Here is a 25,870-nt window from a genome sequence, read left to right as displayed (position 1 = left end):
CATCTCCCAGGCCTTGGACCAGTATTGGAACCAGGCTGCACAGTAGGAGGTGAGCAGTGGGGGAGTGAGCATTACCACTGAGCTCTGCCTCTTGTCAGATCAGCCGCAGCATTCAATTCTCATAGGAGCGCAAACCCTATTGTGAACTACGCATGCGAGAGATCTAGGTTGTGTGCTCCTTATGAGAATCTAACTAATGCCTGATGATCTGAGGTGGAACAGTTTCATCCCAAAACCATTCCTTGCCCACCCTCTCCATGGAAACATTATCTTCCTTGAAACTGGTCCCTGGTGCCAAAAAGGTTGGGGACCACTGGTCTCCACTATAGTAGTACTTGAGGGTGACCATGAGATGCCTACTAAGAACTTAGAAAGAGTGACCTGGTATTGCCTTCTACACATTAAACAGTGAGAGCAGTTTATATTAGGCTGTAATAAGAATATACAAATCACTTTAAAAAGACAGCATGTTACCCAGGAAGCACTGTTGATTATAACTTGATTAAAAGCATAGAAAATGTAAAGATAGCATGAGCCATCACCATCAAGATCTAGAAAATGGGAGGGTGAATATTGGCTGAGACTGTTCAGGTGTTCAGGGACATGCAGCTTTAGCTGCTAGGCTCCAATTTCTCCCTTTTTCCAGACCTTGGCTGAGACTGTTCAGGTGTTCAGGGACATGGAGCTTTAGCTGCTAGGCTCCGATTTCTCCCTTTTTCCAGACCATCCTGATGGCAGGATGGATACGTCCAGCCATCTCATCCTGATGCTATGATACACATATACCTAAATCTCCTCATCTTGATTCCATGCACACGAAGCATCCTTCTCATTTTAGTTTTGCCTTCCTTGTAAGTCTGCCTTGGGAAGGGGAATGAGGGAATGTACTACTTGCAAGGACTTTCAAGAGTTCTGGTCCCCAAGATGGGGATGTCTCCTGATAAATCAGAGAGATGACTTCCGATTACAACTTGAGTTACCATGAAGATTTTTACAGGGAGAAAATTTTCTGGAACAGGCCAAGAGGAGCTTTCCTGTCCATGTGATGGCTATAGATTTCATGCAGATTAATTGTTTGACATTCTTAAATCTCATGCAAACTAATGTTTATTTTTATTGGCATGGATAACTTACCACCTGATCACCAGACACTGCCAATGATGAGAATCTGAGTATTTGAGGAAGTGAGCAGACCCTCACATGAAGGAACTTAATTGAGGGCCTGTAAAATGTGGCCATGCCCAGCTGCAGTGGGTACTTCCTTGGGCCATACCACCACTATTTCCATTTCTCTTCTGTCTCCCAGTTTCTGTATAACTCATGTCTATTTCAGAAGTAATATATAATCTTGAGGCAAGTGATTGTGCTGGGTGATTCTGATCTCCAAGTTCAGATGACTTTGAAAGAATTACATTTATTTATTCAACAAACCTAGTTTACCCCCAGATCTCCATAGCCAGATAAAAAGACAAAATGAGAATTTTTTCCTTGTGACACTGTGCTTTGTGAGCTATTTATCTAGCACTAGAAAACTGACCTTTTTTGTTTGTTTGTTTTTGAACTCCAGCAATTCCACATCCTCTGAGGCTGTGCTCCTCAAACTTAATGTGCATATGAGTCATTTGGAGATCTTTGTTAAAGTGCAGGTTCTGATCCAGTGGGTCTGGACTGGGGCCTAAGATTTCGTATTTTTAAAGGATCCCTGGTGATGCCAGTACAGCTGGTAGACCACACTTTGAGTAAGAAGGTTCTGGGGAAAATGTATAGGTAAACCAGCTAGTAGTTACATGCAGGCATTGAAGAGGCAGAAATCAAGGCCCCTGGCCCTCTGAAAAGTACTAACCCCAATATCTATCATTCAGCCATTATAGTTTTATGCCTTTATCTCCAGGAATTATTTGTTAAAATCCAAGTATTCATTGATGAAATCATGCATTAAGTCCAGCTAATATCATGATCTTCAGTGGTACCTTAGCAGAGATCCTGGGCTATCAGGAAGGTTGCAGTATGGCACTTCAGAAAGAAATGCTATTCAAAAATAAGGAATATTAGATAAGAATGCTTTTAGTTGCAATTGACAGAAAATCAAATTATGAGTGATTTAAGCAATGAAGACATTTACTCATCTCACCTAATAAGAAGTCTAGCAGTTCAGGACTCTGTCATGTCATATCATCTAGGTTCATTACACCCTTGATTCTCCATCTTTGGTTCTTGGCTTTTTATCCTTGTGCTTATTGCCTCGTGGCCCCAAAATGGCTGCTGTGGTTTCAAGCATCACTTCTACGTTGAAAATGGAAGGAAAAGAAAATATTAAATAGCATTGCAAGCCACGCGTCTGTCTTTTAACAAGAAAGCGAAATCTTCAGCAGAAGATTCAAGCAGACTTCTCCTTGCATCTGACTGGTTGGAATTGGATCCCTTGCCTTGGGCTTAAAGTAACAATGACTCATTCTCTGGAGGTTACGAGAGGGACTTGCCCTTCCCAGTAGGAAGGAAAATCCACCTGTTACAAAATCAGGGAGTGAAACATGGGGCAAATGCCACCAAGTAGGCCATGAACATTGCCTGCCCCAGGAAGAAACCAGTTCCTACTTGTAGAGAAGGCAGCAGAATGCCAAAGCCCAATTTCACCTATGCCATAGTGCAGCCAAGTCCAGCCCTTCCACCCACCCCCTAGTATCTCCCCATGATTTCTTCACTTTACAACAGGAACAGTAATTTGATGTTTACTTTGAGATCAGGAAGGCTGTGGGGGCGCAGAATGTGCAGTGGGCATTGTCAGAAGAATGATTTGAGGTGTTGAGAGAGAGGCAGAGACATAGAGAAAGATGCTCAGAAGCAATGGGTAATAAAGCAAAGTGTTTAATATAAACATTATTTCATTTAAATCTCAAAACAATCCTATGAAGTAGGGTCCTTTTCCACAATTTATGGATCAGAATGCAGGGAGACTAAGTTTTGCCCAAAACTACATCGTTGGTTCAGTATGTCCTCACCTAATGTCATCAATAGGTTCTTAGAAATTGGGACGGGGCCAGGCACGGTGACTCATGCCTGTAATCCCAGCACTTTGGGAGGCCGAGGTGGGTGAATCACCTGAGGTCAGGAGTTTGAGACCAGCCTGGCCAACATGGTGAAACCCCATCTCTACTAAAAATACAAAAATTACCTGGGCATGGTGGCGGGTGCTACTTAGGAGGCTGAGGCAGGAGAATCACTTGACCCTGGAGGCGGAGGTTGCAGTGAGCCGAGATTGTGCCACTGCACTCCAGCCTGGGCAACAGAGCAAGACTCCATCTTAAAAAAAAAAAAGAAAAGAAAAGAAAAGGAAAAGAAATTGTGACAGGAAGCTAAACGCTGTACAGCAGGTGCTGAGATAACATCATTTAGCTCAGTGTCATTTCATTATAACATTGATGAGGGAAAAAATGGTTATAGGCCTTATTGCTTAAAGTCACAATTTCCAAGAACTTATTGACCATGTTAAGTGAGGACTTTCTGTAATTGGAAGACTTGAGATTCCAGTGGGCCCACGGATCCCAAAGCTCTTGTTCCCTCACACCCATACTCGCACATTCAGATAAGGGTCTTGCTCAAAGAGGTCACCCTGTGAGTTTTGTGCACTTTGCTTAAGGACTCTGTTTTGCTGAGAAAGTCTTTAGACCCCTCCTGTGGAATTCATCTAAAAGCAGGTCACTGGCCACCCAGTCAGGGTAAAAAAATAGCCTTAAATATAGATATATATGGCTATATTACTTTATGACAGTCACATCTCAAAACATGAAGTTCCATATCTACATCATAAAACATACATCTCTAACTCAGAACTCATCCCTCCTCTCCTCTCTACCACCACCTCTGCTCCATCAGCCATTGTTATCATTCTCCTCTCACAAAAATATTACAGGTTTATTGGGGGAAACACAGCACTTTGGAACAGAAACAAAAGTACCACTCTAAGGCTACTTTAAAAGTTCTACCATTGTATTGTTTTCCTTAATTTTCTAGTAACTTTCCTGCACTGGGTCCCTATTCACTCCAGATACAAAAACTTTCACCCTCTCATTGGGTATCTTTTCTGATGGGAATCCAATTCAGGCCATTACAGAATTCTGGTGGAGGGCATCTTATTTGGGCCAGCTTGTCTACTAATTTGTTTCTGCCTCCATTGATTCAATTTCTTTTGAGTTGCCTCCAGCAACTAGGCATTCAGATCCTTGAGGCAAGGATCAGTGCTACAAATCCCAAGAGAAACAGATGTCTGGGAAACTTGTCCTTTCTTTTAACTTCTGGCCCTTTGGTTCTCCCTGGTGGGGAAATGACTTGGCTTCTGCTACTGCTGTTGACCTTCCTTGGCCTGTGTGCACCTGGCCTGGGCTGCCTTTACCCTTTTCTGAGATGCAGCGAGTGTTCAGCTAGGATGAGAATGTCCCATTCCTTGGCACAGTTCTCATAAACATCATTATCAAGACTCCGGATAATTATCTAGACTATAGATGCTAGATTTGTGCAGCCTTTTCAGAAGAAATGAAAAGCAGATATTACCTTCTCTAAAGTGTGAGCTACAGCAAAAAGAAAAAGAGATGAATGAATATGAGGGGGTCGAGAGAGGAAGGAAACCAGCTCTGACCACCTACTGGGAACAGGCCTAGGCATTTTTCACATATATTATGTCATTTCATCCTCACAAGCCTGGAAAGCAGGCATTATTTTTTACATTTTACAAGGATATTGAGGCTCAGGGCGGCTGAGAAATTTGGCCAAGGTCACCCAGCTTGTAAGTGGAAAATCTGGAATTCAAATAGTCTCTCTGAGTCCAGAGACTCTTTCTATAACATTTGGATGTTTTGGCACCTAGAACATTGTATTTGAAAAAGACATGGGAAGTGGAGAGATGCCATCCTGCTACTTTTGCTACAGATTTCAAACTGTCTCAGTGTCTCCAGCAATAACATGTAGATGATGCTTGTGGGAATAAAACCATTGCCCCACCATGCTGTGGAAAGCAGAGATGTGGTGTTTTTAATCCTTTGGCTACAAAGAGGAGAGCATGGAAACAGGCCTAAGATGAATGAAGATAGCCCTGGAGATCCCTTCCCTCATTGATAAGGAAGTCCATCTTAACAAACTTCCCAGACTCCAAAACTCTGAGAATCCCTTTTCTTGGCATTTGAGTGGTTCAGTCTCTGACCGGGCCAGACCTCTGGCCCAACTTCAGGCATCTTCCTACCACAGACAGGCCAAGAACTGGAGCTCTGTTGGGCCAGGCGTCACAGGGCCAAGCTGGGAACAGAGGCAGCCCCGGCCTTTCTGTCTACCCCTCACATGCCTGGAAGCATCCTCTTCTTCTTCTTATGTTACTTATATTACATCTTCTTCTTATGTTACTCCCTTTCAATTCTAACTTCTAACACTATGGGTGGAACCTTCAAGTTGCCAGCAGTTGAAGCTATTCAAGCAGATCTGGCTCTAGAAATGAGTTATTTGGGGAAAACTTTGATGCTAAAAATAATTATTGCTGTGTTTCACCTTTCTCCTCCTCCATGCTAGTACCTAAACTCATTAGCACCAAACATGGACCTGTATTACATTATCCAATTTTGGAAATAGATATTTCCTTGTGTTTCTATCAGTACGAACAATCTCAGGCCAGGTGAGTGCTCAGCACTCTGCAAAAGCTATTTGGCTGTGAAGTCTTATTGGATAAATGAGGTTGTAGGTGGTGGAAAGATAAGGTACAGAAATTAAAGAAAACTCATTGCAACACTCATTGAGTAAGCAGGGCAAAACTCCTCAAGGAAGCAGTGGGAGGAAGGGTAAAAGCATTGTGCTTTTAAGTTGAAGAGAGACAGGTTCCAATCCTAGTCCACCACTGATCATCTGTATGGCTGGGAACAAGCTCCATAACCTCTCTGAGCTTTAGGACTCCCACCTTTTAAATGGAAACTGTAATCTCTATACTGTATTGGGAAGATTAAATAGAATAACAGTTGTATGGCAGCTATGATCATTGTTATGATAATGAATATTTTATGTCATGTGACTAGAGGCAGCAGGTCACTATTGTCCTGCACCTATGGGTTTCCATTTCCCCTATAAAACCCTGAAAACAGGCTGGGTGCAGTGGCTCACATCTGTAATCCCAGCACTTTGGGAGGCTGATGGGGTGTATCACTTGAGGTCAGGAGTTTAAGACCAGCCTGTTCAACGTGGCGAAACCCCATCTCTATTAAAAATACAAAAATTAGTTGGGTGTGGTGGTACACCCCTGTAATCCCAGCTACTCAGGAGACTGAGGCACAAGAATCGCTTGAACCCAAGAGGTGGAGGTTGCAGTGAGCCAAGATTGCACCACTGCACTCCAGCCTGGGCAACAGAGTGAAACTGTATTTCAAACAAAACAAAACAAAACAAAAACCTAAAAAGCATAGACAGTGCAGATATCTTCTTGGGTCCCATGGCAAGTGCCCAGTTTTCCTTTTGTGGGGAGAAAAGCCTTACCTGCTTTGCAGAGTTGCTTGTCAGAGCCTAGAATAAAATGATACTTGAGATAAAGTAGATGGGAAGGTGGGATCTCCTAGTGACTCGAAGCCATTCACAGTTCACGCTACCAGAGAGCATTGTTTTTCTATCCTCATCCTTTCTTTCCATATCCATCCAGTAAATGGCCTGTTGGTTGAGGTACAGCTCAGTGGGGCAGGACCACTGGACTTGCAGCAGGAACCGAGCTTGAGGCACCATCAGCACTCCTCCAACCCAAATGGTCTCCTTGGCATGGGGAGACCCATGGGGAGGGCCCAACAGCATCCACATCCATGGCAAAATGAGGGAAGGGCCTCCTAGCCTGGACACAAAGACCCTCATGGAGATGGCAGACCTTACCAGGATGATCCCTGCTGTCAATGTCCAACACTATTCTAGGGAGTCGTAATTCAGTATCTGCTAAGTAGCTCCATGACATCTGGTTGGAAAATACAAAATAAGCTTATCTATGATTCATCCACACAGACCACTTGCAGCTACCTGGGACCAACACAAGTCAGTTCTCTTGGCTAGGTGAGGTGTCTGTTAGGGACTAGGAGCACACACAGAAATGACAGCACTGCTGGCTAGAAGTTGACTTGGGACCCATGCACCTTCCATTCCCAAAATATGGGAAGCTCTAAATGTCCAGGTAGGAGTGGCTAGGCTATGTTTCAAGGAGAGATGGTAACATCTGGAGCCCAACTCCTTTCTCTTCCACAAATGTGGGTTGGAATACATTTTCTGCTGTGCTCTGAATTGAAACAAGGAAGAATTGCAAGAGTAAAACCAAGAATAAATGCTTCAGAGGCATCTTTAAGACCATGCAGAAGCCCCTGAAAATAAAATTTGGGGTTATTCTGCATGGGGACATAAAAAACACAAACATAAATGCCCTCCGAGGACAAACATCTCCAAAGTAATATAATGAATAGGGAGTTCAAAAGTAAGAGAAGAACAAATCTCAGCCTCAACACATGGCAACTTTGCTGTAAATTATAACAAAGTGTGTTAGTTTTACATTTGTTTCACTAATTCTTTTAGGAACTAAAAAAGTTGCCATGGTCTCTTTGCCACCATCTCTCCTTGACACATAGCTTCCCATATTTCGGGAATGGAAGGTGCATGGGTCCCAACAGGCAAGGAGGCCCTTCCCTTCTTTTGCCATGGGTATGGAGGCTGTTGGGCCCTCTCTCCTCATGCTGAGGAGACCATTTGGGTTGGAGGAGTGCTGATGGTGCCTCAAGCTCGGTTCCTGCTGCATGTCCATGTGGTTCTGCCCCATTGAGCTGTACCTCACCCAACAGGCCATTTATTGCAAGGATATGGAAAGAAAGGATGAGGATAGAAAAACAATGTTCTCTGGTAGCATGAACTGTGAATGGCTTTGAGTCACTAGGAGATCCCACCTTCCCATCTACTTTATCTCAAGTATCATCTTATTCTAGGCTCTGACAAACAACTCTGCAAAGGAGGTACGGCTTTTCTCCCCACAAAGGGAAAACTGGGCACTTGCCATGGGACCCAAGAAGATATCTGCACTGTCTATGCTTTTCAGGTTTTTGTTTTTTTTTTTTGTTTTGAATCCAGAATCTACAAAGTACTTAAACAAATTTCCAAGAAAAAAATCAAACAACCCCATCAAAAAGTGGGCGAAGGATATAAACAGACACTTCTCAAAAGAAGACATTTATGCAGCCAACAGACATATGAAAAAAATGCTCATCATCACTGGCCATCAGAGAAATGCAAATCAAAACCACAATGAGACACCATCTCACACCAGTTAGAATGACGATCATTAAAAAGTCAGGAAACAACAGGTGCTGGAGAGGATGTGGAGAAATAAGAACACTTTTACACTGTTGGTGGGAGTGTAAACTAGTTCAACCATTGTGGAAGACAGTGTGGCGATTCCTCAAGGTTCTAGAACTAGAAATACCATTTGACCCAGCCATCCCATTACTGGGCATATACCCAAAGGATTATAACTCATGCTGCTATAAAGACACATGCACATATGTTTATTGCGGCACTATTCACAATAACAAAGGCTTGGAACCAACCCAAATGTCCAACAATGATAGACTGGATTAAGAAAATGTGGCACATATACACCGTGGAATACTATGCAGTTATAAAAAAGGATGAGTTCATGTCCTTTTTGGGGACATGGATGAAGCTGGAAACCACCATTCTGAGCAAACTATCCCAAGGACAGAAAACCAAACACCGCATGTTCTCACTCATAGGTGATAATTGAACAATGAGAACACTTGGACACAGGGTGAGGAACATCACACACTGGGGCCTGTCATGGGGTGGGGGGAGCGGAGAGTGATAGCATTAGGAGATATACCTAATGGAAATGATGAGTTAACGGGTGCAGCACACCAACATGGCGCATGTATACACATGTAACAAACCTGCACATTGTGCACATGTACCCTAGAACTTAAAGTATAATTTCAAAAAATTTAAAAAAAGAACTAAAAAAGAAACAGTCAGACAAATCCAACTGAGAATCATTTTGCCCAGTAACTGGCCCAGATGCTTTAAAAATGTTGATTTCATAAAAGATAAAAACAGCTAGGGAGTATTGTAGATTAAAGAAATCTAAAAAGACTTGATAAATACAATATTTGATTCTACATTTGCACCAAGATGTTTTTAAAAAGCTATAAAGGACATTTTTGAAAAGCTATGAAAGACAACTGGGGATATTTGAATATAGAATGAATAATAGATAATATCCTTAATTAAATATAATCCTTAAATTTTCTCAGTGCCATATTTACAATTATTTATAATATGACTTTGTATTTGAATGCCCTTGTTCATAGGGGAAACGCACTCAAATGGTTAAGCATAAAATACCACAATGTCTGCAACAAACTTGAAAGCTCTCAAATGGTTCAGCAAAATAATGATGATGATGACAATAATAAGCTCACCCCCAACACACACGTAGAGAGAGGAACTATTAAGAAAATGTGTAAAATGTGAAGATAAGTGGGAGTTTATTGCATTTGCCTAACAGCTTTTCCAAAAATGTTTGACATGTTTCCAAATAAAATAGGGTAAGAGAGAAAAGGGAATTGTTATAGACTAAAAATACTTAACAAACATATCAAACAAATGTAATATGTGGGCCATATGTGAATCCTAATTGGAATAAACCAACTATTAAAAACCGATATTTTTGAGGCAATCAGAGAAAACTGAACATGCATTAGGTATTAGATAAATATTAAGAATTAACAAGTTGTTAATTCTGTTGAGTGTGATAATGGTACATTGTGGTTATGGAAAGAAGGCTTTATCTGTTAAAGATGCATACTGAAGCATTGGCAAGTAAAACAATATGTCATCTGGGATTTGCTCTAACATGATTCAGAAAAGAAATGTTTTAAAATGAGAGAAGTGAAACAAGAATGACGGAATGTTCACTGTTGAAGCTGGGTAACGGATATATTGGAGTTATTTACACTATTAGCATCTCAACTTTGTGTCTGAAAATTCTTCATAATAAAAAATTGTTTTAAAAAACTAAAACTCACGCACTCTGCTAGAGAATAAAAGAATTCTTTCTGAAGGTTAGGGATAAATCATTTATATAGATTTGTAAATTGCAGCCTTTATATCTTACCCTTAGGAGCTTAAGCTTTGGCATGCACGCACATACACATACGCATGCACAAACATACACTTTTCAAAAAAGTACTCTGAGCCACTGTTGGCCAAGTCCCAGTCCCAGAGGTGATGCTGTGATGAGTAGTTACTTCCCATTTGCCAGCTTATTTAGCAGGTCAATAACCTTCCAACTTCAATATCTTAAAATTCATTTTATGTTAGAATTGCTCTCCCCCTCACTCCATTTCTTCCATCTCACCCAGCATCAATAACGAAGTATGTAAATATCACTGCCCAAAGGGCCACATCAAAGATATTTTTTGCTCCTCATTAGCTAAGGAAGAATTTCAGCATGGGGAGTGAGTTATGGACAAGCTCTCAGTAAGTCTGTGGTTGGGCTAGGACTAGGACCTTGGACCTTAGACCTCTGCTCTAACCATTAGTCAACATGTCCTCTCTTGAACATCCAGAATAAAGGCAGCTCTAGTCTCTATAGTAACCAATCTTCTTAAAATAGGAATTATGTGGAGAACAAAACATTTAAAACCAATTGGATCCATTCATGCCTAAACAATGTCAATTTAAGGGCTGTTACCCAAGTTGTTGGCTTTTTGAATGGTCTCCCGCCATGTGCTCAACTAAAGGAAGTGGGGTGGCTGTATCAAATGTTCCATTCCATACAGAATCTTGCATGCTTTTATCCCCTCTCCCTTCTTCAAACATTTCTTTATGTCTCCGAGTCATAGCCCTTAAAATAAACTTTTGGTAAAGGCAGTTTTATGGCCACAAGACTCAGACAAAAGTGGACATCTGAGAAACCCTTATAGGCAAAGAAAGCTTCCCAAGATGAAATGGGACTGAGTCCAAATCCCACACAGAAACCTTGCAACTTCATGCATTATTTTCAGTTTATAAGGTAGACCTTTGAACAACTCTCCTACCCAGTTAGCTTCCCCGTGGGTCTTTGGGGAGGAAGTAGAATAGCTCTTGAAACCAAAGCTAACAAGGCTCACCACTGGAAACTGAAATTATCCAGTCTCTGGTGGTGAGTACCTCCCTCATAGGGCTTTGTAAGGCTCTGATGGGAATGCGCTTAAAATATATTGGCACAAGTTCACAATAACTAATATTATTTCATTGTCATTATTATTATTACTCTATATGTTAGCCATAACTCTTGGGTTCCACAAAAGAAAATATTCATCTACTCTGCCTATATCATTTTTATCCCTTATTTTTGGAAATGCTTTTGATTTTTCAAAATATTGCTGGGGCTGGGCACTGTGGCTCATGCCCATAATCCTAATGCTTTGGGAGGATGATAAGCATCTCTTGAAGCCAGGAGTTTGAGACCAACCTGGGAAACATAGCAACACCCTGTTTCCACAAAAAAAGAAGAAAAAATAGCTGGGCATGGTGGTGTATCCGTGCAGTCCCAGCTACTTGGGAGACTGAGGCAGGAGGATCACTTGAGACCAGGAGTTTGAGGCTGCAGTGAGCTATGATTGCACCACTGTACTCCAGCCTGGGTGACAGAGTGAAACCCCGTCTCTTAAAAAAAGAAAATGCTGGATATAGGGTGCACTATTACTTGGATCTTTCATGTAGCCTGACTTTTTTTTTTAATTTTTCCAAATGTAAAAAAGACAAGTAGTGACATTTATTTATCTTTTGATCTCTCTCTTTTTTTCCATCTTTTTTTCTATTTGAGTAACATTTATCCCATAGGAGCTTGTAGTCTGATTTCTCACTTGGACACAAGTGCCTTCCAGCAGTTCACAGCGAAGTGTAACAGACACGTACACAGTGAATTACAACACAGCTAGGCTTGCCAGATTTAGCAAATAAAAATTAGAATGCTCAGCTCAATTTGAAGTTTAGATACATAACAAATAATTGTTTCATATATGTTCTAAATATTGCATGAGACCTATGTGTAATACAAATTATTCATTATTTATCTGAAATTGAAAATTAATTGGGCATCCTCCATTGTACCTGATAACCCTAATTTACATGACATAGTAGCTACTACCCATGAATATAAATAGAAAGGGCTGTGGGAACACAAAGACCTGAACAAACAACGACCTGTCCCCTTCTCAGGGGAAGGAAAATAAAGAAGGCCTTCAAATAAGGAGCAATGTTGCCAGGTAATGAAACCAGGAACTGCACCTGCCAGTGATCTGAATAAACCAGATCAGAATATTTGGGAAACTGTGAAATGCTTATGCAGGCTGGAGCGTAGGGTGCCATATTGTAGGTGCCTTGAGATCAGCTAAGGAGGTTTGATACTATTCAGTAGGCCCTGGGAACCCTGAAAAAAATTTATGCAGGGGAGTAACAGGGTCAGACTTGTTTTTAGGGTAAGAACTCTGGAGTAGGGAGTGAACTATAGGAAGAGAGGAAGGTTAAGATGAGCAGTTAGCCTGCCTGCCTTCCTGCCTGCCTGCCTGCCTGCCTGCCTTCCTCCCTCCCTCCCTCCCTCCCTTCCTTCCTTTCGACGGTCTCCCTCTGTTGCCGAGGCTGGACTGTACTGTTGTGATCTCGGCTCGCTGCAACCTCCCTGCCTCGTGCTCCCGTGATTCTCCTGCCTCGGTCTACCGAGTGCCTGGGATTGCAGGCACGCGCCACCACGCCTGACTGGTTTGTGTATTTTTGGTGGAGACGGGGTTTCGCCGTGTTGGCCGGGCTGCTCTCCAGCTCCTAACCTCCAGTGATCTGCCCGCCTCGGCCTCCCGAGGTGCGGGGATTGCAGACGGAGTCTCGCTCACTCAATGCTCAATGTTGCCCAGGCTGGAGTGCAGTGGTGTGATCTCGGCTGGCTACAACCTCCACCTCCCCACTGCCTGCCTTGGCCTCCCAAAGTGCTAAGATTACAGCCTCTGGCCCGCCGCCACCCCGTCTAGGAAGTGAGGAGCGTCTCTGCCTGGCCGCCCATCGTCAGGGATGTGAGGAGCCCCTCTGCCCGGCAGCCCCGTCTGGGAAGTGAGGAGCGCCTCTGCCCAGCCGCCACCCCGTCTAGGAAGTGAGGAGCGTCTCTGCCCGGCCGCCCATTGTCTGGGATGTGAGGAGCGCCTCTGCCCGGCCACCCCGTCTGGGAAGTGAGGAGCGCCTCTACCTGACCGCCACCCCGTCTGGGAGGTGAGGAGCGTCTCTGTCCGGCCGTCACCCCGTCTAGGAAGTGAGGAGCGCCTCTGCCCAGCTGCCCCGTCTGGGAAGTGAGGAGCGCCTCTGCCGGGCCGCCCCGTCTGGGATGTGAGGAGTGTCTCTGCCAGGCCGCCCCTTCTGGGAAATGGGGAGCGCCTCTGCCCTGCCGACCCGTCTGGGAAGTGAGAAGCGCCTCTGCCCGGCCGCCCCGTCTGGAAAGTGAGGAGCGTCTCTGCCTGGCCGCTGTGCAGTCTTCCAAGTGTGAAGTGACAGCCTTTCTGCAGGTATACCCAACAGCTCCGAAGAGAAGAGACAGCGACCATCGAGAACGGGCCACGATGATGATGGCGGTTTTGTCGAAAAGAAAAGGGGGAAATGTGGGGAAAAGAAAGAGAGATCAGATTGTTACTGTGTCTGTGTAGAAAGAAGTAGACATAGGAGACTCCATTTTGTTCTGTACTAAGAAAAATTCTTCTGCCTTGGGATGCTGTTAATCTACAGCCTTACCCCCAACCCCCTGCTCTCTGAAACAGGTTTCAACTCAGGGTTAAATGGATTAAGGGCGGTGCAAGATGTGCTTTGTTAAACAGATGCTTGAAGGCAGCATGCTCGTTAAGAGTCATCACCACTCCCTAATCTCAAGTACCCAGGGACACAAACACTGCGGAAGGCGAAGGCCGCAGGGACCTCTGCCTAGGAAAACCAGAGACCTTTGTTCAGGTGTTATCTGCTGACCTTCTCTCCACTATTATCCTATGACCCTGCCACATTCCCCTCTCCGAGAAACACCCAAGAATGATCAATAAATACTAAAAAAATAAAATAAAATAATTAAAAAATTTTAAAAAGAGATGAGCAGTTAGGAGGCAGTTACAGTAATTCAAGGAAAGTTCCTGATAAGGGCTGAAACTAAGCCAATGGCTCTGGAGATAAGAGGAGAAGCCAAATTTGAGAGATGATGTCTGTTAGACATGTCAGAACTGTTGACGGGCAAGGCATTTGGCAGTGACAAGCATGACTTTGAGACATCTAGCTTGGGAGATTGGGAAAACAGTGATGCTGTATTTGGCTATGAACAGTATGCTGCAGTGTGTATATAAATTAACTCTTTGCAGCAGTTAGCAAACATTTAGCAGTAGTTAGCAAACGTTTATCAGCAGTTAGCAAACATTCAAAATATCCTAATCAGGAATCTACCCCTACCCTTCAGGGGCAGTTCATTAGCTATTAGGAATCCCAATCAGGAATCAATAACCTTCAAAGGTGGTTATTTAGCACTTCAAATAGTTTGTCAAAATCTAACCCAGAGGGTTTGTTACTTGGCCTAAGGGATAGGTAGGAGGAACACAGCTCTACCACCCTGGCCGGCAGAATCTGGCACACCCAGCAGTTTATTACCATCTTCAGGTCTCGCTTCCCAATGGTCCTGCATTTTTAACTGCATGAAGATTTGATCATTTTCCTAGGCTGGTCCATTCTGCCTTCAAAATAGTTTTGCATTTGTTTTCATGTTTATGAATAAATATTAGTTTATGTGTCTGCCAAAATTCAATCCAAGCCTTACTTTCATTTTAACATGCCATACTCTCTAGTAGTGAGGTTGGGAATAAGGGGACATGTGGTCCCCCCCACACCTTTCTCTTGCCACTGGATGCTACTGTATTATTAGCAGGCATCAAACAAACATGAAATGTTTGCTGGATTGTTAGCAGTGGAATGTATCTGAGTCACATGGCACCAAAGTCTGTTACCATCAGTGAATCCCTACAGGTCTGCAGCAACCTGAGTTCTTGCTTCCTTAGAAGAAAGAATTCAACTGAGGGATATAAGGCAGAAGGAGAGACAGAGGCAAGTATTAGAGCAGAGTGAAAGTTTATTAAAAAGCTTTAGAGCAGGAAAGAAAGGAAGAAAAGTACACTTAGAAAAGGATCAAGCGGGCGACTTGAGAGATCAAGTGCATGGTTTGACCTTTTGATTTGGGGCTTTATATGTTGCCATGCTTCCAGGGTCTTCCGTTCCTTTTCCCCTGACTCTTCTTTGGGGTGGGCCATCTTCATGTGCAGTAGCCTGCTAGTGATTGGGAGGGGAGCATGCACAGTGTTTAATGGAGTTACATGCATGCTCACTTGAGGCTTTCTTCCCTTGCCAGTAGAATGTTCCCGGAAGGTCATATACCAGTCAAACTCCGCCATTTTACCTCTCAATCCACATGCTTGAGCCCACTCACCCAACTCCTGAGATCTTATTGAGAAGCTGCTAATCACTAGTTTCAGGGGTTTTTTGGTGTTTGTTTGTTTGTTTGTTTGAGACGGAGTTTCACTCTTGTCACCCAGGCTGGAGTGCAATGGCGCATTCTCAGCTCACTGCAACCTCAGCCTCCCAGGTTCAAGTGATTCTCCTGCCTCAGCCTCCCAAGTAGCTGAGATTACAAGCACGTGCCACCACAACCAGCTAATTTTTGTATTTTTAGTAGAGACAGGGTTTCACCATGTTGGCCAGGCTGGTCTCGAACTCCTGACCTCAAGTGATCCACCTGCCTCGCCTCCCAAAGTGCTGGGATTACAAGCATGAGCCACCACATCTGGCCCGGTTTTTTAAATCTATTGGGAGACTGCCTTTCCCTGGCGCTGGCTGCGACCAATTATTATTTTAGAGAGGCAGTTTAACAACCGCCAACCATCACCTGATGGTCGCCTGACATTCCTAGTGGGAGGTAGGGGGCCCTTTCCTGCCCTGCTCATATCTGACTAGCTACCTACTCCAACAGGATGACCAAACTGTTCAAAACAGAAGCCACTGGAAACTGACTCTAGGTAGAAATAAGGAGTTCCCTTTAAAAGTCATGGCACTCATCTGGGTGCAGTGGTGTGTCACACCTGTAATCCCAGCACTTTGGGAGGACAAGGTGGGAGGATTGTTTGAGGTCAAGAGTTCAAGACCAGCCTAGGCAACATAGTGAGACTCCATCTCTACAAAAAAAGAAAAAAAAAAATAGCTAGGCATGGTGGCACACACCTGTAGTCCTAGTTACTCAGAAGGCTGAGGCAGGAGGATTGTTTGAGCCCAGAGGTTGGAGGCTGTAGTGAGTTGTGATTATGGCACTGCACTCCAGCCTGGGTGAGAGAGCAAGACTCTAACTCAAAAAAAAAAAACAAAAAAACAAACAAAAAAAACCTGGAACCCATACCTCTGCCCAATAGACACATCCAGAATATGCTGTTTACTTCATGCCTCCTGGGAGATTCCCCTTCCCCAACCCTCAGTGAGCCAGATTGAATTGACCACGTTCAGCTGAAGAAACATGATCACACATGATGACTTTCTCAAAAGTCTGGAAAAACTTAAAAAATAAAGTAAAATAAACCCAAGCATCCCATCGCAAATGTTGGCTCCAAATAGAAGATTTTATTGTAAACCTTCCAGACATTTAGACTCCACTGTTATTTTTGAAAAGACATTCCAATAACAGATGCCCCTTCAATTGGGGTATGGTTTGATAGAAAGCAGCAGGCACAATTTAAAAGAAAAAAAATAGCACTCTTGGGATGTCAAAATAAATTAGCTGTGATGCTGAAATTATTTCCTGTTAGGTTTAATGAAGTTAACAAGATAAGTAAATATGAAAAACAGCATTAGCAACCAGGGGCTAATCTCCTCCCAAACATGGAGCACTTCCAGACATTGATAACAATGTATGTGGAATTTCTTTCATTTATTTTTATATATCACAATGCCCTCATTCCATGTCTATTTTTCAAAATCTTTGAGATTTCTTTTGAGCTGAACTTATTTGTAATTCTCTTTTAAAACATAGTTAGAAATCTGTGACTCAAGCATTTTGCTATTTTTCATGTTCTGTTTCTACATTGTTGTAGTACCTCCAACAAACAGATAAATGATGATTAAAGAAAAGGTTGAAGTTGTTATTTAAATGGCATTTGGAGACTATATGGACTTTTCATTTAACCAAGTTTTCTTGGTCCCAATTAGCATAAATAATTAAGACTTGACAGCAAGTTAGAGACATGACCCCTTCCCGGAGGAACTTCAGATATAAAAATAAACCCCTCCAAAGATGGTTTTCTTACTGTTTCCAATCATTACTCCCTAGCTTATACATAAATTGCCTTAAAAAATGTAGGTAGGGCTGGGCACGGTGGCTCATGCCTGTAATCCCAGCACTCTGGGAGGCCAAGGCAGGCAGATAACCTGAGGTCAGGAGTTCGAGACCGGCCTGGCCAACATGGCGAAACCCCATCTCTACTAAAAATACAAAAATTAGCTGGGCATGGTGGCACATGCCTGTAGCCCCAGCTACTTAGGAGACTGAGGTCGCTTGAACCCGGGAGGCAGAGGTTGCAATGAGCCGAGATCACGCCACTGCACTCCAGCCTGGGTGACAGAGGGAGATTTCATCTCAAAAAAAAAAAAAAAAAAAAAAGTAGGTAGGCACACAGATCTTGAAGTCATCAGACACGTTTCTAGTCCCAACTCTTTCCCTGTTATTCACTTATCTCTTCAGTCATCAGTTTCACCATCTGAAAAATGAGTGGGTAGTATCCTTGATAATAAATATTATTCATTGAATATTTAATAAGTGCTAGGCCCTTTACTGAGGACTTCACATACATCATCTAATTGATGCTAACAATAACCTTTTAAGGTATTATCTCTATTTTACATGTGTGAAACTGAGGCACAGAGAAGTTAAGTAACTTTCCAAAGGCCACTCAGCAAGCAAGTAACTAAGCCAGCATTCAAATACAGATTGACTCAAGTCCACAGGCCACACCTGCCTATAGCCACAATGCCTCCCACTGTGAGATACCGCCTCTGGGATCCCTTTCAGATGAACTTCTCCAAGGTGCTATGATTCTTTTAGAGTACAGTTATTTGCAAAAAAAAGAGAAAATACTTTGAGTGACAGGAGAACAATGGTTCCATGGATAGAAATATGAAACAGAGAGGGATAACAGGGGAAGAAAATGCATTCTGGTTTGCAACTAGTGAATTTCCTAGCACTGGCAGAGATGTCCAACAGGCACTTGGAAACTTCAACTAGAACAAGGGACAAAAGTCAGAGCTGAAGATAAAGAACTAAATCCCTTGCAAGGAGGTAATGACTGAAATTAAGCAACTGAAAGAGAGTGCCAAGGGATGCGCCCTGGAAAGAGGAAGGGTCCATCCTTGGGATCAACTGTCTGAGGATGCAGGAAACAGAGAAGGACATATAGGGGCTGAGTAGGACAACCTCAAGGATGGCGCTTCTGAAGCAAAGTTAAGAAGAATCTGGGCCAGGCGCGGTGGCTCACACCTGTAATCCCAGCACTTTGGGAGGCCGAGGCGGGCAGATCATGAGGTCAGCAGATCGAGACTCTCCTGGTTAATGCGACGAAACCCCGTCTCTACTAAAAATACAAAAAATTAGCTGGGCATGGTGGTGGGCGCCTGTAGTCCCAGCTACTCGGGAGGCTGAGGCAGGAGAATGGCTGAACTCAGGAGGCCGAGCTTGCAGTGAGCCAAGATTGCGCCACTGCACTCCAGCCTGGGAGACAGAGCAAGACTCCATCTCAAAAAAAAAAAAAAAATCTGCAGAGGCGATGGCCCACAATGCCAAGTGCCACTCTCTCTGAAGTCAAAGAGATCAAGACCAGGTAAGAAGCCACTGGGATGGACCATTTGGAGTCACTTGCAGTTCTCAATGGGCAGATAGGTTGTGCTGGGGATGAAAGCCTGAACACGATGGGTTAAGAAGTCGGACTGGGAAGAACTGATCTGGAGGCAGTAGGTGTCTGTAAACTGGGGCCCAGAGTGTTAAACCTGCCCGGGATCACAAGGTTAGTTAGTGACAGAGCCAGGACCATTATTTGCATATGTTAATCTTTTTTCCTTCATACCACACTCCTTGTAGATAAGCAAAATTTTCTTTCAAGTTTCTTTCAAATAATAGATCCATTTGGTTTTGTGTGATATATAGAGGAAAGGATGGCTGTCTTAAGTATGTCTGACTTGGTGAAATTAATATTTCCCTTGGACATATGATGCTTAACAATCTCACTGAAACAACCTCAACAGGTTGTTTCACTGTCACCTGCCTTAGGCCTGAAAAACCACAGTAAGAAGCTTATTTAGTGCAAGATCTAATCAATGCAAAAATCAATCAAGACTAAACCAATGCAAAATCAATGCAAGACTAGCTGGATGATTGGATCCATGCAAGCCCTGGATCTCCTGAATACCAGGAACTCTACTGACCTTCAGCTGCCCACCCACAGGTATGGTGACACTCTGGGCTTGATCATCACCTGAAGCTTCCCCTCATGAACCCCTGACCCCCCATCTCATCTCCTCATCCCTCCATATCTGCTCTTCTACCCCACAGATACCACAAGCCCCTGCTCCTCTGTCTTCTCCTAATCATCAGCCTGCTCCAGCCTGAACTTCATTGTTGATCACAAGTCCTCTTCTCTCACAGATTCTTCAGCTCCCTCACACCACAATCCTCCTACTGCACCTGCCCAGCAAAACATACAGGCTGGGCAGCAGCACCATAACCAGCCTCATCTGCTCTTTTCACCCTGGCTGCGAAGGCCAACACAGCATCCTGGATCTCCAGCATCAATCTGCCCACTAATCCTTTGATTCATCCAGCGTGAACTCCCTCACCTTCACCAAGCCTCAGCTCAGTCTTCACGTGACCTCTCTCTCCTTCTCTTACATAACACCTGGACTCCTAATGCACCAAGAGACACCAAGGTGATCAGGAAGGACCCCCTTCACCTTCCTGCCAGCTTCACTGTAAGTACATTTACATTCACACTCATCCATTTTTCCTTTTCCCTAGCTGCTGCAGCTCAGATCTTCCTCTTCTTGTTCAGAGTTAACCTTTGCCCTGAGCCACATTCCTTTCTTTCCAGGTGCTACACGCCCAGCCTCTTCCTCCCTCTGGGATACTTGCCCCCAAAGCTTATAATTATGAGAGAACTTCTCCAGGCCTGAAACATCCACCCCTTGACCAGGTGCTCCTCTAGCTTCTATCAAATCCCTTTCCCCGCCTTCTTACCCAAACTTTCAAAAATGTAGCCTACACTCTTTCTTCTTCCCCATTGCTCATTCCTCAGTTGCTACAGCCTGGCTTCTGCCCTCCTTCCTCAGCTGAAACCAGTCTCCCAGGCTCCCATATGCCAGCTAATGGGCACTTCCCCTCCTTCCCTCACCAATCCCTCTGCTTTGTCTATGTTGTTAATGACTCGTTCGTACTAAAAACTCCCCTGGCTTCTATGACCCTACACTTTCATGATTCTCCTCCTCTTTCATTCATTCATTCATTCAAACAAAAAATCACTTATTGGCACTTACTATGTGCCAGGGGTTGCAGGGATCTAGGGGTGAGGAAAGCAGACACAATGCCTGTCCTTGTACAGCACACTGTCTAGTGGGAGAGACAACAGTAAACAGGACAGGAAACAGACAGTCAATTCTTGTTATTCAGCCTAGTTATGGTCTAGTCCATAAAGTCTCTGCAGACAATGAACTAGTGAACACTGAATCACTGCTCCTGGGAAGAGCCAGGCTTCTTCCAGCCTCTGGTCACAACATTTCATAAACCAAACAATACATGACCTTGTTTTATATGTGTTTCTTTTACAGACACCTTATTTAATGTATATTTATGAGTAATTAATTATATGCAGCATGTTTTAATAATAAAACACTAGCTGAGAAGAGTTTAACATTTTCCTGATCCTGAGTAACAAGATTTCTCCCAGGTCAGAGTCTCTCTGTTCATTATAATCACTTCCTGAGCTGCTTTCTCATCTTGCCCTAGCATTCAGGACCAGTGGTCTTAGATTGATGCTTTTATTAATTTGCTGGATTTATTTTCTCTCTCTCTCTCTCATTTTCTTTCTCTCTCTCTCTCTCTCACACACACACACACATGCAAACACACGCCCCAAAACACAAAATACACACACATTTAGCATTTTTCAACTCAAGTCATTGGAGCTTGTGTCTCATCTCATTATCATCTTACAAATCATCTTGACACATTTATTTCTGCTTCTCCAACTTTAATTTCTAGGATGTTGATATGGTTTGGCTGTGTCCCCACCCAAATCTCAACTTGAATTGTATCTCCCAGAATTCCCACACGTTGTGGGAAAGACCCAAGGGGAAGTAATTGAATTATGAGGGCTGATCTTTCCCGTGCTATTCTCCTGATAGTGAATAAGTCTCATGAGATCTGATGGGTTTATCAGGGCTTTCTGCTTTTGCTCCTCTCTCATTTCTCTCTTGATGCCACCATGTAAGAAGTGCCTTCCTCCTCCTGCCATGATCCTGAGGCCTACCCAGCCATGTGGAACTGTAAGTCCAATTAAACCTCTTTTTGTTCCCAGTTTCTCATATGTCTTTATCAGCAGCATGGAAAGGGATTAATAGAGATGCTGTGTTTAAAATTCAACCTGACACATCATATTTTCCTAAGAATCAAGATGGAATTGCATTAGCCAGAGGTGAATGTGAAGATTACTGTGGATTCAGCGAGGGGCACAAGTGTAGAAATGAAAGCGACTTCAGAGTCAGACAGACTGGGAAAAGATTATGACTGCCATTCACTAACTGAGGCCTCGGGTTAAGTACTTACCTTCTCTGAGCCTCAATTTGCTCATCCGCAAAGCAGTAGTTAAGTATCTCAAAAGAATGCTGTGAAGATTAGATGTATATTGCATGCAAGTTCCCTGGCACAGAGTTAGGGCTCAATTAATGCCACTTTCTCCCCCTTCAGACTTATTCAGTTCTCAGGATGATCTCTGTGCCCACTTGCCTGGAGGAATTTTTCGGGCCCACTGGAGTAGGAGCTGGTATTAAGAGCATCTTTCGGTACAGCAGAGAAGGAAATTCTCATGGCTTAAACACGGAGTGAGAGAGCTCGAAGAGGAGGCAGGAATCTTGGGAAAAGAAGAAAGGGGTGGTGAGACAAGAGGCAGTTTCCAGCACCATGGGGAGGGGAAGAGGAGATCATAACAAGGCATTGTGATGGGGAAGAAAGAGCTAGGAGGAAAAGAAGGGAGCAGGCAGAGCGAGGCAACCAACCAAAGCAGGGAAAGCAAATGACTGTCACCACGTGGGCCACCGTCTCTACACAGTGGGAGAAGCCAAGCACCTCCTCAGACTCAGCTCACAAGAAGGTGACACTGCAGGGGAAGGCTCTGGGCAGCCCTCATCAGGGTCCAGGGCCCCCAGCCAAGAAGAAGGAGCTGCTATGAAGTCCATTCCCATGGCTAGGCTGCTGAACCCCTAGTGTGGAGACATATGGGGCAATAGAGAGCATCAAATGAAATAGGGAACCCAACTATCGGGCCTGGCTGTCATGTAGGTCTAAACTCCAACTACTTTTAATATAAGGACCCAGATTTAAGTAAAAAATGGACATACCTCCTGCATGATAGTACTTACACTTACAGCCACATGGCACACAAAAACTGCTTAGTGCAAATGGAGATATTTGAGGACTCCTTTCCATTATATCACCACTCCTCAGGGATCCACAGCCATGGGATTCAGAGCAACTCCATGAGGGAGAATGAAAACCCCAAAATTTTTCTAGGGGCTCTGTTTTCCAGATTTACAAAGGGAGAATTGGGGTCCTCGTGTCAATTCTTACAAGGGAAAGGACCACCTCCTCCCTTCTCCCTCTGTGCTCCAGAGCAGCAGAATCTGGCCCTCCTAATTACATTCCTGCCTCACTTGGATTTATTCACATTTATTCCCCACCCCCATTCCCCTCTTTGCCAAATTCCTCTTCCTGATGAGTCAGGGATTAAAAATGCTTGGCATCCTTGCGGAATAAATAGTATTTGTCCAGAGTGACACTGGTCAGTGGCAAACTGCCTTTGTTCTGTGATGAGGAGCATGAGCACACAACTTGCAAGTTGTCTGTCCAGGACTCTGGTCCTATATGGGCATCAAACTCATGCCCTTGGCCTCGTTTATGTCATGTTCCAACTAGCTAGGCTGGCTTGCACAGAGGGAAGGAGTGAAGGTAGAGGGAGAAAGGGAGAGAAGGGGTGGGGGGGAAACAAACTTGTGCTGGTTTTATACAAATCTTCTCCAGTTTAATCAAACCTGTGATGTAGATAGAATTAGTCCCATTTTATAGATCCAGAGGAATTCAGTCAGTTGCCAGATTTGCAGGCGTTAGAAAAGCTAGAATTTGAACTCTCCTATTCTGAGTGGGAGCCTGTCATTCTTTGCGCCACATCAAGCCACTGATGGAAGTGAGCAGGCAGTTGACTGAAATTGATTGCCATTCTGCCAGCCTCCAAGCCTTAGGAAATGGCCTGCCTCAGATAGAATGGAAGTTGCAGTGGGCATCAGACAGCACTTTCCTCTTTCCCTTCGGCCTCTGGCGTCAGGCTGCCCCAGAGGGAGATCTGTTGTGTTTTCAGCGGCTCTGGAAGAGACATTTCTCCCGGAGTGGTGGACACAGCAGTGTCCTGTTGTTCCCCTGCAAGTCCCACTGGGGTGTGGCAGCCACAGCAGGAATTGCTTACTTCCCTTAGCAGCCCCTGACCATCGCATGTGCTCACATTAGCTCAGGAAACTCTGCCATATGGGCTTCTTATGTCTCCTGCCTTCCACAGCTTCAGGCACCTCTTCAAATGCTTTTTAATTCAGCCGGCGTGGTGGCTCACAACTGTAATCCCAGCACTTTGGGAGTCTGAGGTGGGCAGATCGCTTGAGCCCAAGAATTTGAGACCAGCCTGGGCAACATGGTGAAACCCTGTCTTTAGAAAAAATATAAAAATTAGCTGGGCATGGTGGTGCATGCCTGTGGTCCAAGCTACTCAGGAGGCTGAGGTGGGAGGATCACCTGAGCCCAGGAGGTCGAGCCATGATGGTGCCACTGCACTCCAGCCTGAGCAACAGAATGAGACTCCATTTCAAAAATAAATAAAATAAATAAACAAATTCAGACTGTCATGAGCCATTCATTCCCAAAGATTCCATTTGTGCTTAAGCCCAATATTTTACAGACAGGATGAACAAGACTCAGAGAAGCAAAGAGACTTCCTGAAGGTCACACGGCAAGTGAATGACAGAACTAGGGCCAGAATCAAGGTCCCTGACTATTCTTCAGTCACTCAGCAGACATTCATTGAGTGCCTAGAATCTGCTAGGCACCACTCCGGGTGCCAGGTGTCCATTGCTGTCCTTAGAAGCAAGCTGCACTACTCTGCTGGGGCTTCCCTGCTCCCCTCTCCTGGATGCTTTTCATTCCCAGCCCCAGAGTCTAACCCCGAGACCTCCAGGGCCACTCACCACAGCATTCCTGAAGACTTAGAAGGGGTGCTTTTGTGTGCAGCCCTTTCCTCCAAGACCCTGGAATGCACGTTCGCAGGACTTGCTGATTTATAGCCATGTTGCCTTTCAAAGAATTCCTTGGCCTGCGTTAAGTCAACAGATTTGAGAAAAGGCTTGTTAAAAGTTCTGTCACGGGAGCCAGTTGTTCCTTGTGTTCGCAGGATGCTTTCTTTAACCCTGGGTCCTGCTCAGGCCAGTAACAGCACACCCTGGGCCTACAACTGCTCAGGATCTGTGTGTAAGACATGGAAACTCTGTCATATAAATGTATTTAGTGCTCCTCCCTCAAATAGCCCTAAGCCCTGTCATATAAGTGTATTTACTGCCCTTCCCTCGAATAGCCCTAAGCCCTGTCATATAAGTGTATTTACTGCCTGTCCCTCGAATAGCCCTAAGCCTCTATTCTCTCATTTATCCTTCTTTGTTTTTTACTGCCTTAATGGTTTTTGTGATCATATTAGCCTGTTTTCTATTTTTATCCTCTTGTCATTCTGCGCATCAACTGAGAGCAGTGGCCATATCCTGTTTGTACATGCTGACCTTTCTGAAAACCATTCATTCATTCATTCATTCATTCATCCACCCATCCATTCAACAATCCTGGCCCTGTCCTGGGAACTGAGGATGCAGCAATAGAGAAATAAAGATGGCTGCTGCCTGCCAGGTGCGCTGCCCAGATCCTTGTTCAGAGTCACTCTGCTCATTCCCCAGCTGCCAGGATTGTTACTGGCTGATGACCCACACTGAGTCCTCCCTATGAATTGCCCTTGGCCAAAGGGAGCCGTGTCCCCTTCCTGGGGACACTCTGCGTCCAATGACTGGCTGATTTGGGGCCCACCCCCTTTGTCTCAATTCAGGACATCCCTGAAGCACTTCCCCAGCTTCAGGGCTCCCCTGGGAATCAGTGGAGACCTCTGTTGCAACTGAATCACAGTTCAAGTCCTCTCTGTGCACAGTCTTGCTTCCTTCACACCCTATGGCTGCTGTGCCTGAGAGCACCCGCCGCCATAACCCTCCTTGCACACAAATCTCCAGCTCAGAGTTTTGTTCCCAGGGAAGTCATCCTATGACACCTGCTATCATGAAGTTTATATACTGGGAGCGATAGAAAATAAACACAATAAATAGTAACACAGTTATGTGAAAAGTGACATTGCTGTGGGAAGAAATAGAGTGGGGTCAGAGGATCAGGGAT

The sequence above is a fragment of the Pongo abelii genome, chromosome 4, assembly GCF_028885655.2.
Source record: "Pongo abelii isolate AG06213 chromosome 4, NHGRI_mPonAbe1-v2.0_pri, whole genome shotgun sequence".
Taxonomy (NCBI): domain Eukaryota; kingdom Metazoa; phylum Chordata; class Mammalia; order Primates; family Hominidae; genus Pongo; species Pongo abelii.
This window is presented reverse-complemented; position numbering follows the sequence as displayed.